The sequence below is a fragment of the Chiroxiphia lanceolata genome, chromosome 13 (genome assembly GCF_009829145.1).
Source record: "Chiroxiphia lanceolata isolate bChiLan1 chromosome 13, bChiLan1.pri, whole genome shotgun sequence".
In the NCBI taxonomy this organism is placed as follows: Eukaryota; Metazoa; Chordata; class Aves; order Passeriformes; family Pipridae; genus Chiroxiphia; species Chiroxiphia lanceolata.
The window spans coordinates 13356056-13380949 of NC_045649.1; positions in this window are offsets into that span (position 1 = coordinate 13356056).

The window sequence follows — 24894 nt, forward strand, 5'->3', positions numbered from 1 at the left end:
TTTCTGTCCTGTTCTGGGCTGTGTTAAATGATGCCTGTTTTTGGAGAGCTGCTTGGGAATTGACTGAGGCAGGTCTAGATCTCAGCCCAGGAAGGCAGGAGAAAAGCTCTCCTTTAACTTCAAAGGACTTAAGCTCATATTGTCTGAGAAGGGCAAATTTGATTGTTCCATATTAGATAATAATTGTGATTTAAAACATTCTTGTTTGCAAAATGCAATGCATATAATATACCAAGAATTGTTCATTTTCCAGATCTGTTTAGAAATGATTTCTGGAATGGTAAAAGGAATATCCTTCTGGCCATTTTTTCAGTTGATCAAAACAAAACTTTCCTGAGTCTACACACTGGCTTCCTTGATAAAAGGAAAAAGGCACCTAATTTATGTTTACAAGATCAGAAAGCATTTATTTCAGTTCTACCCACTGGTATTTGTCTGAGGCACTGAAATGATCCTCTGGAAAATAATGTTTATAAACATCCTTGAACAAATAGCACTCTCCTGACACAAGCCCACCATCAGTGTACCTCTCAACAAGTTTTATCTACAAGTCCTTGACCTGTGGCTGCTTTTACAAAGGCTCTCTGTTCATTAGCAATTTCAGGTCACTTTAAGTACTTGTGTCATGAACACATAGCACAGCTGTAAAATATATGTATTAAATACGAGCTGCATTAATATAGGGGCTTATTTTCCCCCACTTGGCTCCCCAAAGCAACATGATCTTACACGCTGATGAAAAAAGACATAGTTATATTTGCATAATTACAGCAATATTGTAAGTCTTTAGTGCAATAGACCTAAGAGGCTGATTTATGATTAAATATGTATGGCTAAAAGTTACCATGCTGGGTAGTGTGCACAGCATTAGACAATGACAGTTTTGGGGCATAATTGCTTTAATGTGGGCAATTAAGACTAAGTGCATGTGATTTTAGTGTCTGCCCTACATTCCTTTGAATGATTACAATGATCAATACACATGATTTGTAAGTCGCTTCCTATTGATCAAATGGTAAAATGTTTGACCTTCCTTTGAGGAAGTAATTTGCTAAATTATGACACCACGTAAAGTCTTTCTTGGTTCAGAGGTGAGGGGTAATGGTGCTCAGAATTAGAAGAAAATAAAATTATTTTTCCCCCTTTTCCTGAAAGTCAGCCTCTGTACTGTCTCCGCCAATTTTCTGATTTCACCTGTGGAGGGAGGAGTCTGGCACCTTCCTCTTTGAAATTAGCAGAGGGAAGAAAATTGAATTGCAAACTCAATCCATCTCTACAAGAAACCCTCTTCGTGAACTTCATCTGTTTACTCTATGCCAAATCACGAGGAAGCTCTTGACCACAAGATCTCTGTTGTTTGCAAGCGGTTGGAGAAAAACGTGCAGCAGCAAATTTGGGGAAGCGGAGCACACGGTGAGTGCCGTGAGCAGCTGGGACACGTGGCAGGGCTTTCTGGGCTGCCTGCCAGACTTAATTTAGCTTTGCATGCACAGTACCAAATAGCCTTCACTATATCACATTAGCAGGTATGAAAAGAAAACCAACAAAGTATTCCTGAAAACACATTAGCTGATGAACAGTAACTTAGTTATAGCTGAGGACCCTCCTTCCATGCTACAGTTGCCATCCTAGATGTACACAGTTGCAAGTTAGACCAAAATTAATAGGTACCAATGCATTGAGATGTGCCCTGTTCCAGGGGTTCTTCTGTGCTGTCCAGGGAAATGGTGATTCTCTCCAACCCCAGCAAACCCCACGTACAGGGCAGAGCTACTATACTGTCCTCACCAAAGCCAAACACTGTGGTCATCGGTGCAAAATTAAAACCCCATGTGTGGTGTGATATTGTAGACTAGAGCTAATGCAGAGATGGGCTTGGAAGTTGCAAAGTGCACTCCCTATCATTTAATACGGCACTTTGTTGGGGAATGTGTATTCTCCCTGGGAGAACTGTAAAAACAGAAGCTGCTTAAGGACAAGGTAGGAACCATTTTTCAGATCTCTGACATTGGGAGTAACAAGTGGTACCTGTGTTGTGGTAGGATTTTCCTGTTCATGTCCTTCCCTGTCCGTGTCCTTCCATGTTTGATCAGATGCTGTGGGAAAGAGAAATGTTTAGGACAGGATTAACAACCTCGGTGTCCCTGTTCCCCAGAATAATTAACCCACACCTGCAGATGTGTTGGAAGGCCACTCTCCCCACTTCATCAGGAGTCATTACGTCAGCATTTTCTGCTCAAAATGCCCTGTTGGTACACTGGATGAACTTCAAGGTTCCTACCCCACTGTCCCCTCCCTGAGACACCTCGGTGTTTCCCTTTGAACCTCCTCTTCCCTTCCCAGCATGAGATATCTCAGTGTTTCCTGCCAGAGCTGCCCCTCACACCACGATGGCAGTGCTGTCCTCACTCTGTGCTACCTCAGCGCTGCATGTCCATCGCTGGCACTGTCCCTTCAGCCCTGGTGTTACCCTTGGCCCCATCACCATCATGTGAGCCCTGCCCAGCCATCAGCTCTGGGCTCCCATCCCATACAGCCACTCTCAAACAAGTTTCCTGCCTCACCACAGTGCCGGCTCAGCCCCTCACCTGCAGCTGCAGAGGCCCCTCTCCCACTCAGGATGTTCAGTCCAGGCTGCCCCCGGCTGAAAGCCACCAGCTGGACCTGGAGTCTCGAGGTCACTTGCAGAAGTGGACTTCTGATGAGCTTTCCACAGCAAAGCCAACTTCGCCCCCATGCTGCAGCTGACAGGTGCCTACAAACTACCCAAAACTTGCCTAAAAACTTCCCTCATTCACTCTAAGCTGCTGCCCTAGTCTCCATACTATATCTCACAGACAATCCTTCCCAAAGTAATCCACTATTCCTGCAGTAACACTCCAGCATCACCACACTCCTCCATGTGGACTCTCACCTGAGGTCCCGCTGGCAGACACACTGCCCTCACCATGGCCACAACACTCCAGCCACTGGTGCCAAGTTGCAGTTGCATGTGCAGATCTGACTGTTCTTCTCCACCTCACCCAGAACTGAGGCATCCCCAGCCTCCCATGCTGTGCTCAACCACCCCCTTTTCCTCAGCTTGTGCCTCCCCAGTGCCCTGCACCCCAGCCTAGGTGAGGAAAGTAGCTGGAACACAGCAGATCCTTGTGTACAATGTGCTCACTTCCACACTGCTGGTGAAGGCAGTATAACGGACAAGAGGGACAGAGACACTGAATTAATTACAGTATGGGAGACGGAAGATGAAACACAGCACAAATCATGTAGCTAGCGAGACACACCCTATTGACTGGCCATTGTGCCAGCACACACACACCGTTACACAACGTCCCACTCCTAAATCCTTTCTGTAAGGAGAAGAGAGCATCAAAGAGTTCATAAATTTCCCAAAACAGCAGTACTGAACAATGAATTAAACTACAAAGCAGCCAGAATTCATGGTTGGAAAAAATTTCAGTCAAACAAAGGGCAGACTCATGTTGAGAAACGGAAGGTAAATCTGCTTGCCAGACCTAAGAGGACAGCCTCTCCTGGAGCTCACCATCCACTGCTGGAGCACCCCTTGGGGAAACTCCTTTTTCTTCTAGCCAGAGATGCCGGGGCACCAGTTAGAGGCAGACTTTCTGGGATGAACAGGACTGCTCTCAAAGTTTTCCCTTCCCTGCCCTTAAACCTACCAAGTCCTATGCCAGGAGAGAAGTGTATGGCTCCAAACCGTAATCATCCTGTACCTAGATTTTGAACATTCCTTTTCATTTTCTTCCAATGGGCCTACCAACCTTCATAGAGGTTTAAGGTTCCCCATATAGCTCATTCTTGAGAAATCTTACAGGCCAGAGTTGTAACACTACACAGTTTACTATAGTCATTTTTCACTGTAACTAAAAGACCCCAAACATAAGATACAGCCACACATAAATATCAGATAAAAAATTTTGCACTCAAGTTTCCATCTTCTTATTCATGCAATCATTCCCATGGCAGTAATCCATTCTCAACAGGTTCCTATGCAACTAGTAATGGTATTTGGGTCCCATTTCTGGATGACTTGAGCTGAGCTAGCTGGTGATTATCACTGGGGATTGCATCAGGATGAGAGGATGGAAAACTGGTGGTGGCTGTACTAATCAACTGTTAAACATGAGAAGCCTCAGGCAGGGTACCTTGGTGCTGATAAAGCTGTTGGAAATTTTCCTAGCACAACATATTCAGATAGATGTGTTTTCATTACCTGTCATTTACACTAATTCATCTTTGGCTACTTTCTTTTTTTTTCTTCAGAACATTGGATGAGTGGATTTACTCTGTATTTGAATGACATGTTACCATTATTATTCTAAAAATGTGCAGAGATTGAGATATCCATCTTCTCATGAGAGACTCCTCGAGGAACCAACACAAGAAGGTGAAAGGTGCTATCTGCAGACCAAGGCATAGAAACGTGTCAGTGAGCACCCTTAACCAACCCATCAAGATAAATCTGTTGGAGAAGAGAGAGAGGGATAGACGTGTGTCTCAGACAAGCACAAATTGCAGTTGAGCTGTAGATTGACACTGGGGCTGCAGAAGGCACAAGGGTGGTGCCAACGCTGGGGTAGAGCCCGGCACTCTGGGTGCCAGTAAGTGGATGTGAAAAGCAGTGGCCAAGGAGACTCCTGGGGGACTCCTGCCACCAGCACAAGGCCAGCAGAAGGCTAGTGGCCCCCAGCACTGGCCAGGCCTGGGGTTGGAGGGAGAACCACAACCCACAAAGCAGCTTACACCACCGCTGTGTAACAGAAAAATCTGTGGATAATTGCACACATTGTACCAAACTGGTTGGCTGGCTGCTGGCACCAGTGCACACCAGGACCAGAAAAGAGCTCTGTCTCTGGTGGTTCATTGAGGGAGGCCTCACTCTCTGCCACTGAATCCCCACCAGTAGAGAAGCCAGGAAAACTCCACAGAGCAGAGAATAATGGAACAGCAAGATACATTCCTGTTGTGGTATCGCCCCACATGGGGAGACAGGAAGAGAAAACAGGCTAATTAGTCTCACTCTGCCCTTTTTCTTTGTTTTTCCATGGGCAAAACTGAACATCAGGGACTCACCCACCTTAGTAATATACTTTTCTCCAATTGTTTGTCTTGAAATTTTAAACACATTGTGCAGTGGAAGTCCTGACCTTGAACTGGGAATCAAGCCATTGGATATTCTTTGCTTAAAGCCTCCAGCTGCTGAGGTCTGATGTCAAGCTTTACAGTTTAAAAGATAAGAGCTGCTGCCACAGTTTTCTCTGAATCTTTTTCCCGGAGAATATGTTCCCAGGTTTTGTTTGGCCTACACCTTCCAGGCACTAAATGTGCTCCATTTTCTCATGGGCCCACTACATAGACTCCGATTCAGAGGCAGCACCTGTATCTCAGTTGGCATCTGTCAGGGATGCAGTCACCTAAAAAGAGGCCTCTGTGGCATCTTAGATTCCTCTGGGACATCCAAGCTATGCCCATAGGACACAGGATCTCTGAGACACCTGTGCTGGGGCAGCAGCTGGTGGCCAGGGAGGTACTGTAGGGCACCTCATATAAAAGAAAAAGGTGTGAGTGAGTGAATCTCAGCCCCAAACACTTTTATAGCCCATAGCAAGGAAAGGCACTTTACAACATGATTCATTTCCTCCTGAAATCAATGTGCAAAACAAATCAGAGGATTGACACACTGAAAGTGCTGATCTTGCTCTACTGTCTGTGAGGAGAGCCCAGGGGGACTAAAGCAGATGTCTGCACTGTAGACATCTAAAGCTGGGTGAGAGGACTTCACCAAAGCTACATACAGATTGTCTTCTCCCTTCTAGTTACCTTTCTTCAGAATTATAAAATCAACTTCAGTGATCTGAATCGGACAAAACCTAGATCCTTCTACTTTAAAATAGATACAGCATGAATTCTTTCTATTGATTCCAGAAATCATATTAATGAATATTTAAAAAATAATCACTTGTGAAAATCTTTACAGCCCAACTATCTCTATGACATAAATCTAAGTACCATTGCAATACACAATTAAATTGGACAGTGGTTGCTATAATTAATGAACAAGATCTCAAAACTCTTACCTACATTGGAACGTTACTCATGAGCACATCTCTTTGTTTTCTATTGAAATATTTATGGAATAAGATAAAACTCCATGACCCTTACTCAGGAATGCCCATAATCACATACTTAACTTTAAACGTAGAGCCACTGTACTTGATGAGACTTCAACACACAATTAAAGTGCATAGTTGAGTCAGGACAGGTTCTTCACACAGGATTTTATGAAGGAGAATCTGGGCCAAAAATCTAACTGTTTCCTTAAGGTGTGAAATAACATAAAATATTTGATGAATTAAATGACAACTTTAAAACTATCATTTGCATAACTAAGTTATGAGGAGAAGAAAAAAGGGACATATTAAAATATGTCAATATAGGAATGAAAAAAGAGAAACTTTGAATGCAAAACTAGTAGTAGGATTTGTGGGATTCTGCAAGTTCAAAATATAACTGACACATTTTTTTGTTGCAGTTAATTTTGTTTTCCTTCATATTAACTGCATCTCTTTGATGAATATTTTTTAAAATAAAATAATGGTTATCACTCAGGCTGCTTTGAAGTATTTTTGAGTTGAATGACTGGTAGTATTTATTGATTTCATAGTGTGACACTAGAAGTTTTGATATGGGTTTTTAAAAAATGATATTTGAAGTTAAAAGAAGACATCTTGATTAAAGCCAGAACAAATTGTTTGGCTGAGATTCAGACTCTGGTTCACATGCCTTTCCAAGCTTGCAGTTGAACTTGTTTGCTAGGAAAAAGCCCATATGCTTTCAATGGATGAGTTCAAAATTCATGCCATGGAAAGGCAGGAAACTGCTTCAAAGTTGGGAACCAACAGACCAGCTTAAACCATAAGGGGAAAATATATTCATAGACATTAGATACAAGAATAAGGTAGAAAGGTCTTGTGTTTAAGGGGTTCAACTCTGAGACACAGACAGCGTGACCTTGAAACAAATCCCATAGTCTTCTGGGCATCCGTTGCCCATATGCAAACTACTGATAACATCGTTCTCGTCTCCTTTGCAGGAAGCTGTGAAGATGAATAGCAGCTATATGGTGCCAGTCATATGACTGGTTAGAGAGATGATCTGTTGGGTTATCACTTTAAGTCTCAAAGAGGCTGCGATGAATGCTGCTGATCTGGTGGGTGCAATCACTCATTGCCAGCAGTCTGGGCAATTCTAGTTCAAAAGGTACCTCAGACTCCACCACACAGGGAAAGGAGTCTCTGTGCTGGCCACTTCCATTGAGATGCTTGATGTGCTCGTGGCCTCTCAAGGTGTGGGGTAACACTTAGACAAGGACTGACCCATACGTGAGGACTGCTCAGTACTTCAGGATGAGCAAAGCCCTGCAGCTGTCTCCTCCTCTACAGTCCAGTAAATTGGGTATTTTTCTATGTGGCTTAAAGAAACGTGAGTGGAACTAGTTCTTTAGAATGGACCAAAAGCACTAAACCTTTACAGACATCATCTGCTAAAAAGCCACTTGAGTCCTCATTCTTTAAATAACTGACCTAAAGCACCTGCTCACCGGGCAGTTTCTGCATCTTGGGAGATGATCATCACTTCTTTTCTCCACCTTCTTCCATTGGTAGTGTCACTAGAGATGAGACTGATTTTTAAAGGAAGAATTCACTAATGTCATTTGGGAGAGTCATGAAAAAAAAAGGTTGTCAGTTTTGCAATGGAAAATGTAGTAAGTCACCAGCAGGCTACTGACCGAGTTGTTAAACTCGGGGGAAAAAAAAACCTGTTAGGTGAGCTGGTTAATATCAAGGCTCACCACTCACTTCTGCATACTACAGACCATGTCAAAAGCTTTCCAGTAATCAGTAGAGCTTAAGAAAAGTCTCTGATTAACTTTTCTTTCATCTTTCTCTTTTCCATCTGGTGTTAAAGATCAAACCTTCAGTTCCTCTACTCTTTTAAGCCCTGCCTGTTTGACAGAAAACTTCTCATCCATCTTAAATCTAGTGTGGGCTAGAATGTCTTTCAGCAGTAGCTAGAGGGTAGATATATTATCAGATACTAACCATATTGCTCCTTCTCCTTTTTCTTTAGCTCTGTATTTGTTATTATAGGATATATCTGGGTTTTCTGAGTGTTCAGTCTCTATCCCTCTACTGCAGGATAGTGCTGTGCTGTGAATGCTTTGCAAATCACTGCACTATCCCTTTCTAGTTTAGGAATGTCCTATCTGTGCTTTGCATAGCTTCTTACAGTTTTACCAGCAGCCCAGAATAGTTGTCTCCTGGGACTTTCAGCATCTGTGCTCTTGAAGACACTATGATGTGGGAATAATGGTGGCTTTGAGAGTGCTGGGGCTGTAAAGCTTTAAACTGCGCTGCTACCAATTGTCTGCTGGGTAAAGGCAGCACCTTCCCCTTCAACAGAGACTGCAGGACAGGGATGCTCAGCTATTCTTTTGAAATCCTTGTCTTCTTGGCAGGATGTGGGTAAAGACTGCTGGAACCACTGGAATTGACTTAGACTTGCCATGAGATCTTCCTCCCATGGCACCCTTAAAGGTATTTCTTAGTTGCAGAAAAAAGCATCTCTATCATCAGATCACTCCATGATATAAACCACTGAGTAGCTACTGATAATAATGAAGAATTTTTCTTCAGTGGTGCTCTTCTGACCCAAATTACACACTTTTTCTGTAGTACCTAGCATAGATTTATTTATTAAGCATCTGTGCTCCATAGGCATGGCATGGTACTGGATCAAAAGCTTTTCCATGCAGCCTACCATCTCCCTCAAAAATGTTGGCTTGCTGCTCCATGCCTTCAAAAAACAGGGGGGATGTAAACATGCTTGATAAACCAGTTTCAAACCTTAAATTTATAAAAGAAGTAATTTGAACTTGAATCCTGCCTGTCAGTAAGGAAAGTTAAATGGGGTCTTCGGGGGAAAAAACGGTATGATGCCATAGGTTTGCAGACCTTCCCGCCTTGCTCTTCTGAGCCTGGACTAAAGAACTGGGGTGCTCCTGCAGTGTGAGCAACATGTTCCTGCTAGGAAAAGTATAAGAAAGCACCTTTGGAAATTATCAGTTCTGTGTGTGAACCAAAGCAGCTATTGTCTGATGCTGATCAGTACCTGATATATCAGGAGAGATGTAAAAACACATTACTGGGCCGATATAAACAGCCTGGTTTCATATCCTGCTCCTCAGTAGTTAGAGAGTGATTTACATCCTAGAACATGTGGTTCAATATCCTTTTCGCTATTTGTTGCATTAATTGTAACATTAGGTATTTCTGATTTCCATATAAACATCTAAATCTGAATCCTTCTAAATCTCAGTCTGAACAATTTGCTGTGGCAGACAGACCCACGGTTAAATTATGTGTTGTGTAAAAAAGCATTTCCATTTATCAATGCTGAATTTCATACCTTTAACTATCAATTTAGGTGACACTGGAATTCACTTAAAACATTTCTTCCCAGTGTAATAGATCCTATATGTGAAGTTCATGCTCATATGGTGGAATGGCAATCCATTGTATTTACAGTTATAAACACAATCACTCTGCAGCAACACTGCTACAGTTCCTGCAGCTCATGTTAATGTGTATGGAAGAATTAATATTAATGAGGACTGATAGATGAGCGAAAATAATAATAAATGCAAACATTCTGATTAAATAGGAGGAGACTGCATGACATTAAACCAACTTTGGAAAGGAGCAACTCCTTGCAATTTTCATTCTCTCATATCACTAAATTAGCGATGTGACTCATCCATCACTGTAATATTTCGGATGTAAAGCAGCATAACTTTGGTTGCAGGACAGTTCTACTGATAGAAAAGCCAGAAGGGCATAACTGTGGGACAGACTTCCCATTTTTAAAAATTTGTTTGTTCTATATTATGTGCAGATTACAGAAATGTTTTATGTTATACAGTTTGCCAGACTGCATTTTTTTTGATGAAGGGAACTGAGCTATGAAAATAAATGAGCTATTCTGAAGTTGACAGTGTGCACAGGCTCCTACTTAAATGCTTGAAGAATACACTAATTTTTCCATACTAATTTCCATACTAATTTCAATTCTGTAGATAATATTTCCCTGGCAAATCATGTCTTTTAAATGTGCATTTATCTTCTCAAGAAATTTAAATGATGGCACATACTTCCTTTTTTGGTCATACAGTAAGTACTCATTTTGATAAATCTAAGTTTCCTGTAACTTGATTAGCATAGTAGCCAACATATTTGCCAACATTTTTCAAGATTAATTGGTTAACAGGTGGCACTGCTGTAATGTGTACAGTCCACATAGTTATTACAATTTATTTCACACATTAGGTAAAAGGTTAAAATATCTTTCCCTCAATAATAGAAAAACTTATTTCATTATTATTATTATTATTATTTTAAATTTCTAAACTACAGTTTAAGTTTAGGGAAAATCCACTTCATTTCTGGCTCTCTAAGAGCATGGAAAGATGTCAAGATTTCCAGAGCTGCTGTTGATAGCAGGAAAACCAACACAATCTGGGCAGAATCATCATCATCATAAATAAAACAGCAATGTTTTGATTTTGTGCTATAAATAATGAAATAAGCACCTGATTTTTATCCAAAAAATTAAGAGGCATAATTAATTCAGGCATGCTTCAGGGTAGTTCTAACATGCACTCTTTGTTCTTGTGTTTTTTGTTCTATTTGACACGGTTGCTAGGATGTTACTGCAAAATAATACAGATCGGGAGCGCTATTACTGCGTTCTCCGTGTGTGACACACTATCACTTTGTGAACCTCCTTTCTCCTTCAGAACCTGATAATTCTGCCAAGCTTGGTGTGATCCCAGCCTCCCACACCAATATATTTTTATTAGATGGAAGGAATGAATGAATGAACGAATGAATGAACGAATGAATGAACGAATGAATGGGAGACTGCCGTGTGCCTGGGGGAGAGCAGAGGCTCTGGAGGCCTTGTTATCCCTGGCACTGCACAGCACAGCTGTCCCCAGCTCAGAACAGGGATGTACCTCTCAGGGAGATGTCAGCAGGAAGGAAATAATGCCTGCACTTCTCGGAGCGTACGGAAGAAATAGCAGCTGAAGCTGAGGTTGAAGGACCAGAGATACTCTCCCTGACACCTTTAAGCTTCTGTAAAAGTCTACCCTTTGGAGAAGATTCTAGAGCACAGCCAAGAGCAGCATTTGTGGCCTGGGTTGGGAATGTTGCTCAACCAGCTTCAGTCCTTTCTGAAATATAAATACTTCACTGTCCTCCTGGAAGGCAGCGGTTCTGCTTCAAGTACTCTCTTTTCCCAAAAGCTTCATATTCCCTCCACCATATGGAAACCATCTTTAGGTCAGTAAGAGTAGGTGAATCTCCAATTCCAGCCAACAAATTTTATTAATCTTTTCCTTTCATGTTTACCAAGTGCAGATTCATTATTTTATCAGCTTTTACTTCTTTGCTAGCATTCATGAAGCTGATGAATGGGTTGCAACCTACTTTGACTCCTGTTTACTGGCAACTGCAGTCCAAGTGCTGAGGGATGTGAGGCCTCCTACAGTTTCCACAATTAAGGATCTCTTAGCTGATGAGTTAGGAGGGAAAAAAATATCTGCCACAAGGCAATTACCTTGTGGCTCTTACGACTAATTGTGCCAAGTCAGTCACAGAGATTATGACTAACTTTATAAAAGTGGCCGATTTTAACTATGCATCAAGGAAACTACTTTTAATGTAATAATCCAACTTCCAAAGCCCACATGAAGCAAACTAAGTGCAGGGTTTCAGAGAACCTACATAACTGATTATATTAGATGTTCTATCCTAGTCTCAAACTGCATCAGGTAGGAAACAAACACAATTTGTGTGATACAATTATCAGTAAATTTAATCTCCTGTACACACACGCATCCTAGAATCAGTCTGCATGAGAGCAAACAAAAGTAGCCAGGGAATGCGGGGCAAAGCTTTGGCCATCAGCTCTAGCTGCAGCTCATTTGGTCCATGAGAGAAAACATAAGCTCTCATTTGATCTTGCAGCTGCAAGAACAGCCACTGAATACCGAGGTTAGAGCACTGCAGTTCAGTCCACAGCCCCTGCAAGTATGATCATACAACACTATCAAACCAGTTACTGAGTCTACTCTTCAGTTCATACATGGTATAGCATCCCCACAAGTCATGTCACAGGAAGACCAAACCTCTCCAATTTAATGCTCAAAATCCATGCACAGCACCCTGCTGTTCTGAGCAAGTCTCTTTACCTTACCTTTGCCTTGTCATCTTTACTTTTAGAGTAACTTTCAGAGCCAGAAAAGCTGAAAGCAGTGCCTTGTACAGATGGCCATGCTCAGATCTGTCTCGTAGCTTTGCCCCTGCAGAGCAGCTAAACTGATCAAGCAGCTCCCTGATGCACCATGTGGAGCTCACCTTTGTACAGTGGGAATTAAATGGTAAAGAGGCCTTATGTCAAAAGTTTGATGTATTTCTTCTGAGCACACAGTGTCTCTATTCCTCTTTAACTTACTAAATCTATTTTCTGTCCTGAGCTCAAGCCAATTGCAAGGAGTCCAATCTTAAAGTTTAACCATTAATTCCTGTGTCTGGAAAAGATGCTCTTTTCTTTGACTGCTCCAGTTCAATCTCATCTCTCATTTATTCAGCCTAGTTTCCCCTTTGACCCATGTTTTGTCTGTCATTCCAGTTTCTCTCTGCATACAGAAGATATGGAGGCTCTGCTCTTCAGGTATGTCCACTATCCTCCAGCCTCCTGTGAGCATCCCTTTGCAGCTCTGGGCAAGTGGGCACAGTAAGCATGCCCTCTGCCAACTTCCTGGGAGCCAAATCCCCAAAAATGTGCCACTGTCTCTCAAATTTATCTCTCTGGCATTGCTCTAAACTCAGATTCCCAGTTTCTGGATAAAACTTCTCACTCAAAGAAATGAATCTTTACTATTTTGACCTAACTTCCTTGACTGGGTTGAAAGGTTATGTGGAAACTGAGCAGAAGTTTAACCTGAGAGACTTACTATGTACTGAAAGATACCTATTATATTTCATTTTAGATACCATGTAAGACAGACTTTGCATTTGCTGAAGCCACCTCCTTCATTCTCTCTACCAGCCAATATTTTGAGCAGTCCAGTAATGGTTTAGCCAAAACACAGTCTTTAACATTGCTTTTTAAATTTCAAGACATATTTTTTATGCATAACTCTACTTTCCATTCTGAAATGACAATATAAACCTCTTTCATGTAGCTGAAATATGCCCTTTCATCTCTATACTTAACTCACCCAAATTATACCTGTATGCTTGCAAAGAAGTTTAGGAAGGATATTGGTCTATTCTAAGACTTGCAGGAAATAAATATTGTGAAATATGTTTTTCATTCCCTTTGTTCTGAAGTTTTATGACTAAATGCTGTGCTGGTAACAGAGGTTTATCAGGAATGCCTGACTTGTCCAGATCTTGAACTCTAATAAAACAATTCAACAGAGCAAGAAAAGAAAAGGGGGAAGGGAAGAAAAGATTAAGAAAGAGTAAGCCAACTACAATATATGAAAAGTCTAATTGTTACTTGTAACATAAGGTCAGTGTTTCCATCACAGCTGTAATATAAAAAAAGCTGATGTTGAGCTGGTAACATCTGCTATGTATCCCATGATTTCTGTATTTCTGTTCACACTAGCTAAGGCTCTGGCCTTAATTATTTAGGCTTGGATCCTACTGGCTTCCCTTTTTTTCTCTCTAAAGACAGATGCTTTGATTTGCTTGTATTTGAAAAATACATTTTGCAGAGTTGATTGACATGGACAGATAAGGTCTGTAAGACTGTTGCTATAGAACACGGTCCTTGTCTCCTGTTTTACAAAACACACTGAAAGAGGTAATTTGCAGTTGAAAATCAGTAGGTAGGATATATTTCTGATAATATGATAGTAAGTCATTAATTAGAACAGTTTGCAACAAAATGTAGAATGATGGAATCCTAATGCAACGTGGAGCTTTATTTGAAGAACACCCTGTTAGTGGCCAAAGATGACGAAGCCCTCCCTGTGTGCTCCACTGTCAGGAGTGTTCCCAAAGGACACAGTACTCACTTCTGAAATCTCAACATAAGAGAGGCAGGAATGATTTTAAAGCAGCACAAAAAATAATATTGCAGGCAACTAGGCTGAATGTACATAAATAAATATTTAGCATAAGCAGATTCAATTGCAGTAATAATAAAATTAACTGAATTGAAGAGTGAACTCCCAAGATCTCGTGTGTGGATAAAAAAAATGCCATGCCACAAACACCTAATTCACCTCCCTCTTTTCCTGGTTGACAGGAAGCAGCTAACAATTAAGACTGTGTTAATTAAGCTTACAGCTACCTTACCTGAAGAGGTGCTCTCCCCATCCTCCATCTGCTCGCCACTTCCCTCTGCTGCAAGTTGTTATCCCTTCTCATCTGCTGGCTCGGCTGCTCACATAATTGCTCCTCAACTTATTTCAGCCACAAGGAACCACATTAATAAGGATCCAGCACTGGCACTGTTGAAGTAACCTGCATTGTTCCAGCTGAAAGAGACCGAGGCAGAAGACAAAACGTTAGAGGCGACAAGAACTTGGGGAGGGGGCGAGGGAGCACACACGGGACAGCTCCTGAAGACGATGTGTGCACACACTCTGATGAGAAGCAAAGAGTTACATGGCTTTGTGTACATAAACAATTTTCTCCCATTGGCCTTTGCATACCAAAAATGAAAAAGAGTGAATACATGGGTTACCAAACATTACATAAGACTGTTTATATAGGGTAATTTGGAAAATGTATCAAGCCTGGTTACCTATCTTAAAATGGAACAAAACAGTATCTGTGTCATCCCTAACGGACCTGGTTTAGTTATATGATCAACTGTACTGGAACAATGTCTTTCTATGCATCCATTCTGCAAGGAATCCTGCATCCTCCTCTGAATTTCTGAATTGGTTTAATTGATTGCCAGCAGAACACCAGCCAAGAGTGCTACACGTCACAAGGTCACTATATCATAAAAATAACAGTTGGTGGGGATAGATTGGGAAACCTAAATTAACAGCTGGGGCATATTTCAGTTAATGTAACACTTCTAAATCTGCAAAACTGCTAAAATATAAACAACATGGATTTTTAAATTTTTTTTTAATTCCAGCTGTAAGCATTCAGTTGCCAGCATTCAGAAGCCAATCTGAACAACTCCAAGTAATAAGAACGTATTCTTCTGAGATGCTACTGATGTATCACAAATTGGTTTAGAAACCTGATACCTTTTTTTATTGTATGAGACATCCAGGGCATTTTATGAACTCACCTCTGAGAAGCTTGGCAGAGGCTTTGAGAAGCAAATAGAACGTTACTTGGAAAACATTAATGACCTTTACAACACCTGGTGTTTGATCCCAAGATAAACTTTCAGCAGCATCCACCCTCAAGTCTTCTAGTGCTGCCAGCAGAAGACAGGGAGGGTTTTCTCAGGTGAGGGTGCCAAGTGGTGCAGATGTGCTCAGGGAGAAGGAGGGCTGGCCTGCACCCACCATACTCTCAGAGCTAAGCCTTCAACAGCTAAGCTGTTGGGACAGCTGGTCCCAAGGCCAGTGGGACCATTCTGCTACGGCTGCTGCAACCAGGGTATCTTTTCTGTGGTATAGCCACAAGTACAACTGTGTTTGACCTCGTGGAGTCTAAACCTCAGGAAAGGAATTACAGTGTTTCCTTCTTGCCTTGAAGCTGAAGTCATTTTATGGAACTCTACCTCAAAGACCCCGTTTTATATGGTTCACAAGGCTTAGGCATGGAAACAAAGCTTCAGCTGTGTAGGAAAGGCAGGAGAATCTATGGAAAAAAACCCAAAATTTGGGAGACTATCCTGTACCTGTGATCAGCTGTACTGGAGCTAGACCAGTATTTAAAGAGAAAAAGATTGACAGTAGCCCTGCAGCTTCCCTTATCTCTCCCCATCATCCAAAGTCCATGTACAAACAAGAAATCTGCCATAATAATAAATGCCAGATGGACAAGTCCCTGGCAGAGTTCAGGCTGGCTCTTCACCCTCCTAGGCCAATGATCTGCTAGTAAGGTGCTGCTCCAACTTCTAAATTGCACCATGTGATATCTTGCAGTACTCTCCTACAGAAATAGGTGGAAATGCTAGGGAAATTGGGTGGAAGCCACATATTGAATTGCTTTTGCAACTCCTGTATCAAGGTCTTCAGTTCTCACTGTGAAGCAGAGGAATCTTCTACGTGTAATTGGATGTACCATTCATGTTAGATAATTGCCTCCTTAGCTCACTACTGAAGGGCTTGTATGCTGTATCACATGCCTGATGCTCTTCAGCACAGGAGCTGCCTCCCACACCATGTACTGTCTCCCACAGCTTTTTGGCAAGATGTATTCTGGTAAAATCTCCCCAGACTAACATAGTAGAAGCCATCCCAGAAATACATATACATTGGAGTTCCAAAACAGTCTTACAGAAGTACAGAGCTGGTTTAAACCAAACATGTTTTATGTCTGCAAAGCTAATCAGTGGATAGTAAGTCAATGTATTTCCATTGCCACTTGGTGTCCCCAAACCTGTTAGCAGCGAGTGCCACTCACACAACCTTGGCAGGACAGGTACAAGCTGGATGCATAAATGTGATCTGATGCTTATATTTTGTTTTGCCAAAGGACTGTGCTGACACCAGCTAATCTCACAATGCGTGCCAGGCTCAGCATACACCTCCCACAGAGGTTGCTATCTGCAAGAGTTACACAATGCCTTTGCATCAAACAGCCTGTTCCCAGGTCCACCAGGCCTCCAGAGGATGGGGAAATCCCTAAATGCCAGGAATGCCTGGGCTTTTGTGTTACAGGCCCAAAAAAAAAGCTCAGCCTTTGAGCCCTTTTTTCTCCTTGCCCATGTATACTATGGATCTAGTTAGAGCAGTTTTGTTATCCCTGTGACTATTCCTTAAGAGGTTGATGCATTTTATGATGGAGATGACTCTAATCGAAACCTCTAAGCTTTCCACTTTCTACCATTTCCCAGGATCTGCATTTTCTCTCTGCACAGTTTCAAAACATTGTAATGTCCGTGCCCTCAGTGCTCTGAGCACCAGGAAGGCGTGCAGCAGGGCCAGCACTCCCACACTTAACAAGCATTCGGGTTCCAAATTCCACGATGAGTCTCACGTATCACACTTCCCTCAAGAATGTGAGCAGGCAAGTTGGCCAGACAGCTCTGGCATTTGGACATGGCTACGGCCTGATCGACAGCTGAATGGAGCCAGAGAGACTCCTTCTGTTCATTACAACCAGTCCTTCTGTTCATTACAACCAGTTGCAGAATCAGAGCCTGTGCTGCACAGACTTAAGACTGTCTTTGCATCGCCCCACTGGTGTTAGTGTCCATCTCCACATACTCTGAGTGACTAATTATCCATTCTGAAAAACACCACTAAGTGTGCATCTCATCCTGGTGAATTACTGATGCTCCCCTGCTCCAACTTATGCTCTCTCACCCCAAAAACCAAAATGAGCTGGAGCTACCTGGTAGCTGGGACAGGGAGGCAGCCAGCCAGTCCTTCAGGCTCTCCCTCCTTCTCTGAGTTTCTGAAGTGTCACAGTCTGCCTTCCATTTCTCATGAGAGACATGCACTTCTATTTGTAAACAGAAGCACTAAGTAGTAGCCATTAAGGAAAAGAGAGCAGGAGGGAGGATTTCCTTCCGTTGGGTTATTTTGTGTAGCTGGCAGGTTCACTCTGCATTTTTAGTCTGCCATCACTTTGGTTCTAGCACTTCTCTCTCTCCTGCTCCTCCCCTATACACAGTGACAGAAAATGCTTAAAGAATCATTTGTGACTGTAAATGATCAGGAAGCCTATAGGTAACACGCTTTTGTAAGAGGCTGGATTGCAAGTTGACTGTGCTCTTTTAATACAGTAAACTGCAAAACAAAATCACAGGTGTCGTAAGAGCCTATAGATTGTTTTTTATAAGGCTATATTAATATTTTATATCACTGTCATCTCTGAGCATTCTTAGCTGCCTTGTTATTTTGCACAATCTGGAAAGAACAGTTTGGCAATAAGACATATCAGTGGGGGCAATGTGGAACAGTACTTCAGCAAGAGGTGTTGCACTCATGATGCAAATGAGTCTCTTGACCTTGAGCTTCCCCAAGTGTGGTGTCATTGAGCGGGTTCATGACAGTGTAACACTACACACACAGAGCAGGACTGTGGACGTGGCTGAACAGGAATAATCCGTCATATATTCTTTATCCACAGAAGCCTTTCTTATAATTACTAAGCATGAGGCATTTTTAAAGCAGCTCTGGCTCCAAAATATGTTATTCTGAGATAACACAATATGACTCAACACAGTAGCACGATACAGAGGGTGACATGTGCAGGTAAGTTGTCAAAACAGGTGACAGATGGAGTTGTGCTAAAAAACATTCAAGATATTTGCTTCTTAGCTTTTCTCCAACATGCATCTCCCACACAGTTTTAAAAATTTACCTTGAAGTGCCTCTACATAATCTAATGTGATGAAAGAGAGAGAACAAGAGTGAAAGAACGAATTGCAGAGTTGTTACAGATAATATGCGACATATAGCAGACACCAGCACACAGCAAATAGCCCTGTTTGCTGACAACCTATATTGCTTTGGAATAGTTTGGCACAAATTGCCTATACATGCATGATGTGTATTTTCTCCTTTTTCTTACAGTTCTAGTGATTTGAAAGGTAAACTCCTCAGTGATCAAGGAAAATGAAATAAATCAGTTCATTACAACAGTATGAGATTTGGCACAAATCAGCAATGTGTTTTCTTGTATGACACACTGTCCTTCCACCTTTTAAAAGGAAGTGACATTACCTCCTGTTCATTTGATTGACATGATTTTGATTGATATGTATATATATAAAACACTAATACGCTGTACCACACTATTCTATTTCTTATACACGTATCAAAGATAGATGGATGCTTTCCTGCATTTCTTCCTATCTAGAAAATAAATATTTTGCAATAGGATGTAACGTCTCCCAGTACTGTTTGTCACTGTAATAGACCATTATTTGTTCTGCAGAAGCACCTGATACTGTAACAAACTCCATCCAGATAGGAGTTCAGCTGGCATCAGGGAAGCAACTACCACAGGATCAAGGCTTGAAACAGTTCAAAATACTTTAGTTAGGGAAACTTAAAGGGTTTATTGAAAGCTCTGCTGCATCATAGATTTATTACCTTGTTTATAACTATAAAAAGAAGATGGTCAGCCCAGGATATTTATGCGTTTCAGAACAGATTTGCACCTACTAATGTCTTGTGTTTATAAATTTGAAAGTGGGTATTAGGAAATGTGGTATGTCCCTTCAAATAATCCACCAGCTCTTTGCTAGTTCTCATAATGTACTGTATTTTGGGGACCCCAGTTCTACACCAGCACAGTAGAGGGTACTTGGAAGCAGCCTTGCTTAGCAGCTGCACTTATGACCAGGGCTGTTTGGAGCCCATTTGTATACAAAGAAAAAGCAACATCAAAGATGACATCCTAACTTAGAGGCATGACAAAATGGAAAGTCTGTTGCCATTCAGGAGATGACACACAGAAGTAAACCTGTAAGTTTAGTGAGCAAAAGAAATCAACTTTGGAAAGAAGTGTTACACCTCAAGGAAACAGAACATCCTTGTCACAAAGAGAGCCAAAGAAAGGAATTTTAGTACAGTCTGTGTGTTCCTCTAAGGGTGGATTTGTATCCGTTTTGCTCATCCTCATGCCACCCCTTCTAATATAAACACTCTGTAGTCATGCTAATGCAAAATAGTCTAGGCAGGGTTTATTAGCTCATGTTGGATTTTATGCTGACCACAGCCTTTCTGCAAAACACTGTGGCATCTGGCTGGCTTGGTTATGGGATGGTGTAACCATCCAGTCATCAATGAGCAGTCAGAAAAGGCAAAATGCTGTAGGGTTTGATGAATCCTGTTCATAGACTGTGGAAAATTACCTGTCCCCAAAACCACTGATGATGATTGTTGTCAGTGAACTCTTGCCACTATGAACAGAAGCAACAGGGACAACACTGCAATATAATTTCTGGTATGTGGCTGTATTATGGAAAATAACAAACATGGCAGAGACCTGTGACTGTGCACTGGGGAAAATGGAACAATGTTAGATCAACTGCTGAGGGGTTGATATGATCCCATTCCTGCACGCTTCTGTGACAGAGCATATGACTGACGAAAGTCCAGGAAGCAGGAAGGAAAACACAGTTTGTGCAACATCTGCCAGGCTCCCATATGGCAAGTTCCAAACTCACTATTGCCTGATGACAGCATGCAGATTAGGGCATCAGTGTGGGTTGAACTGGAACTGATCTTTCACTGACTTTTGAATAACTTCATGGCAGGGATTAAGAGGGCCGTGAAATTCATCTTCACATTAATGTTGGTCCCTTGCCCATAAAAGTTATTCCAAACTCAAGAGCATTAACAAAGGGTATTTTGAAAACACACATAAGGAATTGAAACTATTTGGAACTTTTTTTTATACAATCCACGCTCAGCATAGTGCTAGATGCTTAATGCAGCTCTTCTGTAACCGTGGGTCCTCATTGTATGTTGTATAAACACGTATTTTAAGCCTTGGGTAAGACTACCAGTAGCATTTTTTAACCCTTGTAGTATTAAGTCCTTAGCTCTCAAACAATTATTTCCATCTATTTAGCTCAGAGCACTCACAAGGGCTGGGAAATGTTCACACCTCAGTTAGGAAAAGCAAAGAGCAGAAAGGTGATTGGGAAACCAGCTCCCCCAGCTTCCACACCATGTCTGCAAAAGCTTTTTTTTTTTTTGTGGACAGTCTGAGGTACTGACCCCAAACCCTGGTAATGTAAAAGCTATTTACATCTCGTGTTACATCTACACTTTTAGTATGATTGAGCAACCTGCAACACCCAACAGGGGTGTGCAAAACTCGTCTGTCATCATGCACGTTTCCCTCAATCTTTCATTTAACTTTCCCTTGCCTGTGAGATTGATAACTGGTATTTGTGCCGGTCCCAGGGACTGGAGTCGCACAGTGCTATGTCAGCCAGAGACAGGCAAGCTTGCCTGGCATCATTTGGTACTCAATGAAACTTTGTAAGTTGGAAAGTTTCATTTGAACTCGAGCATAACTGAGTTTGTCTTCCCTTAAATGAGGGCTGATAGAGTGAGTAAATGGAGGGAGAAGGGGGCAGGGAGGGGGAATACAAGAAAAAAAACCACCTAGTCTTCAGACCTGCTAGTCCTGTTTGGGTTTTTTTCAGGAGTCTCCTGTCAAGACTTGCTGACAGATGAGCTCTGTTGAGTCTTACAGCAGTGATTTAAGATGTTACTGCATCCTTTGCTCCCCCCACCCTTCTGCTAGAGGTTACAGCCCACAAAGAGGGATTGGCAGAAAAGAATATTTTTCTCTATCTTGGCTGTTCCAGTTTAAATTCTGATGTATTAGCTTAAAATATTTTGATGCAAGGCAAAGAAGGATGGGACTGTAAGGACCATAGAGGTCACCTAGTTCATGCTTCTGCTTGAAGGCTGGATCAGCTGTTCTGTGTCACACCTAACAGGTATTTGTCTGGCACCTTCTTAAACATCCCCAGTGTTGGGAGATACTATAGTCTCATGTTCTGTCCAGCTAATGAAAATACTGAGAAGTACAGGGCCTGCAGCAGGCTCCCACAAAAGCCTGCTAGTTTTAACCCCCCTTCCTTTTGCTAGCAACTTGTAGCTTTTCAAGCTTTTTCAACCAATTTCCTAAATTTCAGCTGTGAATAGCATGTGGGATGATGTCAAAAGCCTTACTAAAACACTGTAGAACTAGTTCCCTTGAGAAAGACACCATATTTGCTAAGTTGTAGCTCTGTGACTACTCTAGTTTCTCACAGGAACTACAAGGCAATTTGTGAGGATACTGATGTCCTGGTTGCATGGCATTTTCTGCATTGTCTAATTGTATTCCACTACAGTTACAAGTTCTGCATTGTCTAACTGTATTCCACTACAGTTAAAAATCTTTGACCTTAAGGCTACACTCCTCTCCTCCTCCTAGCGTTTGAAGCGAAAAATTTGTGATTTAGCTAAACTGTTTATTTACTATCCTTCCTCTCTTTTGTTTGCAAAGGAACACTTTGCACTTGTCTCTTAGGATCCTTCTTGAAGGATCTCCTAGATCTGTTTAACACTTTTTCCTTGAACAAGATTCATGACCATGCTGATGTTTACCTTCCTAAAACTTTACTTTGAGGCTACATGAAGGAAAAGCAGTTCCTGTTCTTTGGATATAACCCATGTAGCTGTTCTTTTTCGTGCCCTCCACACAGGAGAAATTTCAGTATCTTTCAATAACTGCCTAAGCCATCTGCTCCCTTTATTTTTCAATGGTTGTCTAAGTTTCTTACTTCACTGTTTATAAGAGAGTCTGTGCTGTAGAGGAGCTAACTGACTGTTCCCAGAGAACCTTATATCCTGGATCTTCCTGGCTGCCATTGTAAACTCACATGGCAACTGCATCCAGATTCTTTTCACCCCTGGCAACTTTAATAGGCCTCTCACTCTCTCTAACCTGGCCCTGAAAGCAGCTGTGTGAACCCTTGAGACCCAACACATCACATCTCCCCACGCTCCTGCACAGTGTGAGCTGAAGTGCCGACACGTGCTCCACCTTGCCAGCTCTCCAGGTAACCTGGAGCAGGAGGGCAGCCACAAGCTGCTGGACAGCTGGAAGGGGTGGAGAAGCGAGCCAGGGGACTCACATCCCTTGCTCTGTAAAAAACATGGGGCTCTTTGAAATTAAATCTTCCTTGACAAAGTTTGGGTTGAATTACGGGAGCGAGATCTTGTCAAGAACAGCAAACAGAGCCGGGTTCCCACGCAGCACTTCATGCCTGTGCTTCAAAAGCATGTGGGGGGCTGGCAGAGCCTGGGTGTGCCCTCTTCCCAGGACACATGTCTCTCCCCTGTGAAACACGTGCCCAATCCTGTGCTCAGCTCCCTCTCTTTTAGAGACCTTTGTTTGGGGTCACACTGAGGACCTTCCATTGCCTCTGTAAGTGGACCTTTAACATTGTCATAGGAAGCGTCCTCTCCCTGGGGTGGTTTTCCACCTAATGTTCACAATTGGCAGTCCATGTTTATTTCTCAGGCTCTGGGAGCTGCTCAGGTGATTTCTGGGTATTTTGTGCTGCCGCATTGTAGGTTTTTATTAAATGCCAAACAGAATTTTCCTTCCCTGGGAGATGAACTAAAATGATCTCTAGAAGTATTGGTATGCACAACAAAACTTTTACATCACCATTAGCAAAGCAGAATATTTCTGTTCCCATTATTTCAAGTTGAATAATTTAATGTTCACCCTTTTTAAATTTACCACTTTTAAATTAAAAACTCATTAAAATGTTTCAATAACAGTTAATATTAGCATAGCAATAAGACATACCAAGTGGGCATTACCAGGAGATAATTGACCTGATCTGTAAATTGGTGCCCTTGGCTTTACCTCTGGATGTCAATCAATTAAATCAGTCAATCATCCCTGAGTAGTGCCTGCCTCAGCAGGTCTTATTGCTTAATCATATAACTGTTGAGCTAATACCATTCATATTTCTGGACAAAAAATTCCACTAGGAATTCCCATTCATTATCACATCAAAATTAACAAGATCTTGAAATGCATATTATATTATTCATAGCATAATATTCTGCCAAATGGAAAACATAAAAATATATCTCCCCTTCTTTCTTTCCATTTTTTTAAAGCATGCAGTTGTTAATTAGCCATTCTTTAGGATGATCAAGTAATTGAGATACAGGTTTCAGATCAGGTTCACAGGGAGTATGTGGTCAAGTTAATGAGTCATGAAGAGACTAAAATGTCACTGTATAGAAAACTGACTTCTGCTCAGCTGATATTAATTGCAGTGGCACCGGTGAAGTCAATAGCTCTATGGCAATTTACTTCAGGTGAAGATCAGGCCTTATGTTTACAAGAGTGTAGAATTTAGTGAATGACTTTTAATCTTCTATATAATGAAATTTAGTACATGTAATTTTTTTAACTCTTCAGATTCTGCCTAAAAGCCTTTACTTGCATAAATTGTTCTACTTAAGCTAATGACTTGGCAAAATATCACATGAATAGAGAATTAAATGGATCTGCCTGTGCCAGTTAGAGCTAACAGATTCAGATCCTTTGTGAGTTGAAAGCTGACTATATATATTAGAAAAATCCTTGCCTTCAGGACAGCTGTGCAACTAAATGGAGCACAGGACTTCAGTCCTGCACATATTTATTCATGTATATTTCTTGCTGGAAGGAGCCGAGTTAAGCACATACATACACCTTACCAGGATGAGGGCCTGGCTTTCTCTTTTAGATTCAGGGATGTAAATGTGTTTCATTTTGAACATTAAATAGAGTGTAAATCAAATAGGCTTGATCATTATTGAAGTGCTGAAAAGCTATCATTTTGAAAGGAGGTATCTTGCTATTTTCCCCATAATGAAGCAGCAGACACAACGTTATTAATGATAACTGTGTCTGGATTGTGCATTCAACCAAGATAAGAGTCAACATGTTTGGTAACATCAAAGAAAACCTGATACCTTAAGTATAAGAAGATTAGTATTTACAGTGATCTGTAGGGTTGGCAGTTCCAAGAAGTTGAACAGACAATGCCAGGAGGGACAATTAGTAAAAAATTGGCACAGGGATTCTCTCCTGTGCTTGAAATCTGGCACTGAACATAAACACA